This window comes from Schistocerca serialis, chromosome 4 (assembly GCF_023864345.2).
Source record: "Schistocerca serialis cubense isolate TAMUIC-IGC-003099 chromosome 4, iqSchSeri2.2, whole genome shotgun sequence".
NCBI classification, from domain to species: Eukaryota; Metazoa; Arthropoda; class Insecta; order Orthoptera; family Acrididae; genus Schistocerca; species Schistocerca serialis.
In genome coordinates this window covers 414,709,727-414,714,726 of record NC_064641.1, presented here as the reverse complement: position 1 = coordinate 414,714,726, position 5,000 = coordinate 414,709,727, and positions in this window count along the sequence as shown.

The window sequence follows — 5,000 nt, the reverse complement described above, 5'->3', positions numbered from 1 at the left end:
ACATCGATGGGCCCACAGTGCCCATCTTTCGACGCCACCCACAAAGCATGCAGCCTCTCTCGACCACAGCACCCATACGCCAGTGCCTCTGCCGCACGAAGTCGTGGACCGGCAATCACACCACCTGCACCCGTTCGTGCCCCACCCCAACCGCCAAACTCGCATCGCCAGCGGATGAACGGCGGACGTTTCCCGCACTCGTAAGGTGCAATCCACACCTATAACATGCGTTTCATGAAGAGATATTTCCAATATGCGACATTCCTGCTGTCCCTATTCATGAGCTGCGAGCTGTACCACTTACAAGCTACAGACGCGATCGCATTGCTCACTGTACGGATTCTCATGCTGAGCCATCAGCTAGGAAGCGCCCCATCCATGTCGGCACCCGTGGGCGTTGCACTCGCAGTCACAAAAAACGCTGGGCACATATATGTTCGGAAGAGTAACGACAGTCCGAGTCTCCTGCGTGGGAAGAGTCTTTCTAGGCCCTGACCCACGGGAAGGGTGTAGCTTCCCCCATCCCGGACATTTGACGTCGTCACACTACCGGTATTGACTAATAGACTGATTGCTGATAATCATTAGCCATACACTGGGGGAAACGGCCGACAGGGGCGGCAACATAGTGGAGCCGCAGTGTCACTAATGTACAGAGATAGAACAGTTTCGACTGGAACCAGAGTAACCGTATACACGGCACTGATGAGTAATAGATGCAGAGCCATCAGAATACAATGTATACAACCGTCCCTATACATGCTGAAAGACTCTGCACACAATGAGAACCACACGTCAGCCAGACACTCTTATCACACACTACTCTCTTATCACACACTACTCTCTTATCACACACTACTCTCTGCCTGTAACAGGCACACACACAATATCTAACCACCAGCATGGAAGAACATCCAGTGCATCCTCTCCGCCACATGACACAATCCACACTATCATTACCAGACCGGGAGGTCCACCCAGAAAACACAATATCCCACCCTTCCGACATCCGCACATTGCTCAGCTAAGCCACGAACACCCACACATGTCCTACACAGGGGTGCACCCAACATCACAATACTGCCTCCTGTCACAGCACACATTCAATGGCAGGAATGAAAGACACAGATCTGCCACAACCATGGAATTGGAGCGCCGCCTGTCATGAGCCAAAAGTGCATCCTGACGTGACAAATCAGATAATACCGCAGGCATCCAATTACGATAATCACTATCAACGAACCTGCCGCCGCCCCCCCCCCCAATACACCTTTCCCTACAACAATGTGTATCTGAACCTACGCCATATTGTACCTTAACCTAACCTATATCGTACCTTAACCTAACCTATATTGTACCTTAACCTAACCTATATCGTACCTTAACCTAACCTATATCGTACCTTAACCTAACCTATATTGTACCTTAACCTAACCTATATTGTACCTTAACCTAACCTACGTTGTGCCTTAACCTAACCTACGTTGTGCTTAACCTAACCTACGTTGTGCCTTAACCTAACCTACGTTGTGCCTTAACCTAACCTACGTTGTGCCTTAACCTAACCTACGTTGTGCCTTAACCTAACCTACGTTGTGCCTTAACCTAACCTACGTTGTGCCTTAACCTAACCTACGTTGTGCCTTAACCTAACCTACGTTGTGCCTTAACCTAACCTACGTTGTGCCTTAACCTAACCTACGTTGTGCTTAACCTAACCTACGTTGTGCCTTAACCTAACCTACGTTGTGCCTTAACCTAACCTACGTTGTGCCTTAACCTAACCTACGTTGTGCCTTAACCTAACCTACGTTGTGCCTTAACCTAACCTACGTTGTGCCTTAACCTAACCTACGTTGTGCCTTAACCTAACCTACGTTGTGCCTTAACCTAACCTACGTTGTGCCTTAACCTAACCTACGTTGTGCCTTAACCTAACCTACGTTGTGCCTTAACCTAACCTACGTTGTGCCTTAACCTAACCTACGTTGTGCCTTAACCTAACCTACGTTGTGCCTTAACCTAACCTACGTTGTGCCTTAACCTAACCTACGTTGTGCCTTAACCTAACCTACATTGTGCCTTAACCTAACCTAATTTGTGCCTTAACCTAACCTAATTTGTGCCTTAACCTAACCTAATTTGTGCCTTAACCTAACCTAATTTGTGCCTTAACCTAACCTAATTTGTGCCTTAACCTAACCTAATTTGTGCCTTAACCTAACCTAATTTGTGCCTTAACCTAACCTAATTTGTGCCTTAACCTAACCTACGTTGTGCCTTAACCTAACCTACGTTGTGCCTTAACCTAACCTACGTTGTGCCTTAACCTAACCTACGTTGTGCCTTAACCTAACCTACGTTGTGCCTTAACCTAACCTACGTTGTGCCTTAACCTAACCTACGTTGTGCCTTAACCTAACCTACGTTGTGCCTTAACCTAACCTACGTTGTGCCTTAACCTAACCTACGTTGTGCCTTAACCTAACCTACGTTGTGCCTTAACCTAACCTACGTTGTGCCTTAACCTAACCTACGTTGTGCCTTAACCTAACCTACGTTGTGCCTTAACCTAACCTACGTTGTGCCTTAACCTAACCTACGTTGTGCCTTAACCTAACCTACGTTGTGCCTTAACCTAACCTAATTTGTGCCTTAACCTAACCTAATTTGTGCCTTAACCTAACCTAATTTGTGCCTTAACCTAACCTAATTTGTGCCTTAACCTAACCTAATTTGTGCCTTAACCTAACCTAATTTGTGCCTTAACCTAACCTAATTTGTGCCTTAACCTAACCTAATTTGTGCCTTAACCTAACCTAATTTGTGCCTTAACCTAACCTAATTTGTGCCTTAACCTAACCTAATTTGTGCCTTAACCTAACCTACGTTGTGCCTTAACCTAACCTACGTTGTGCCTTAACCTAACCTACGTTGTGCCTTAACCTAACCTACGTTGTGCCTTAACCTAACCTACGTTGTGCCTTAACCTAACCTACGTTGTGCCTTAACCTAACCTAGTTTGTGCCTTAACCTAACCTAGTTTGTGCCTTAACCTAACCTAATTTGTGCCTTAACGTAACCCATGTTGTGCCGTAACGTAACCCATGTTGTGCCGTAACGTAACCCATGTTGTGCCGTAACGTAACCCATGTTGTGCCGTAACGTAACCCATGTTGTGCCGTAACGTAACCCATGTTGTGCCGTAACGTAACCCATGTTGTGCCGTAACGTAACCCATGTTGTGCCGTAACGTAACCCATGTTGTGCCGTAACGTAACCCATGTTGTGCCGTAACGTAACCCATGTTGTGCCGTAACGTAACCCATGTTGTGCCGTAACGTAACCTATAATATGCCTTAACCTAACCTATAATATGCCTTAACCTAACCTATAATATGCCTTAACCTAACCTATAATATGCCTTAACCTAACCTATAATATGCCTTAACCTAACCTATAATATGCCTTAACCTAACCTATAATATGCCTTAACCTAACCTATAATATGCCTTAACCTAACCTATAATATGCCTTAACCTAACCTATAATATGCCTTAACCTAACCTATAATATGCCTTAACCTAACCTATAATATGCCTTAACCTAACCTAAAGTGCGCCGTAACCAAAACTATATTGCGCCTTAACCTGACGCACGTTGTCGCTGAACCTGCTCTGTAATTGTTATGCAACTCGTTAAATTAGTGTAGTGTTGCCTAACCGCAACCCTCGCAATATAGTTCGCTACTCGCACTGCCCGGTCCCCTGTGTATCGCGTCATGTTAAACACCTTGCAGGTGTTGCTGACTTTCCACATGCTCCTGCTATACACTGTAATGTGGATAGCAGCAGGACGTACATGCCCCCCCCCCTTCCCCCCTGCCTTCGCAAGCTGGTCGGTGAGAAGTTTGCATGTTCAACGCCCTTCGCATGCCGACGTACTCAGCCTACGTTGTGGTACGGCCTGTCACCTGTCCGCCGATGTACGCAAAACCCACAAACTGTACTGCACATTGGTCCGTATGTACTGAATGATACATCGTGGCACATGTGGCCGTATGACGACTGCGCCTAGCAACGGCGGACCATACAGTCCAAATATTGTGCACGCAGCTACGTGTCGTCTCCCTATAAGAGCTGGATTGCAGTGTGGTACGCCATACAGACGTGTGGGAGGAACGGACGCCCTGGATGGCGATCAGCATGAGCAGTCTGTTGATGTAGTGGAGCGTGTATTCGGACGTAGTCGTCTCTTCTCACACACCGTGATAGCATGTTGCACCGTGTTCCACATCTGCGACATGCTGCAGAGGCCGGCTGACAGTCGTTCGCGCAATGGACACCGCATACGTACGGGGTCGACCTTCCACGTGTTCTCTAGGCGTGCACATGTTGTTGCATCTATGTGGGCAGACGTAGTGTGTTGTGACACCTGACACAGGCATGCAATACTCGTTGCAAATGGCGATGGACGTGTACGTTTGCTGGTGACGTTACGCAAATGAACAACTGGTAACCCGTTGTGGTGCGGTTGTTCTCGCTAGAGGTGAATCAGTGTTGGCGACGATCGGTCGAGCTATTAACCGGTTGTTTCAGGGATACCCACCATGCCCACGAACGTGAAAGGGGGGGGGGGGGGGGGGGGGGGGATCTGGGTGTGAGGCGATACGCGGCGGTGGCTGGGTGGGACCGTCCCCGGCCGGTGAGGGGGGGCCGCCCGGCGTGCTGGCAGCGCGGTGCGTGGGCGCACGCGCTACAGCCGGCTGGTGGGGGCGGCCAGTGGCAGGCGCGCCGGCCGACGGACGCGGCAGGCGGCGCAGCTGCGCGCCGGCGCCCCCTGCTCGCGGCGCCTTGCGGCCAAAGTAGGTCCTCGCGGGCCCGGTGCGAAGCGCGGTGGCCATCTGCAGTGTGCTGGTCCGATTGAGGACTTTGTGCGCTGAGGATGCGCCGCCGCCCGGCGCTCGGCGCCGCGACGCCGTCTGCTGCTCGGTCGCCCCA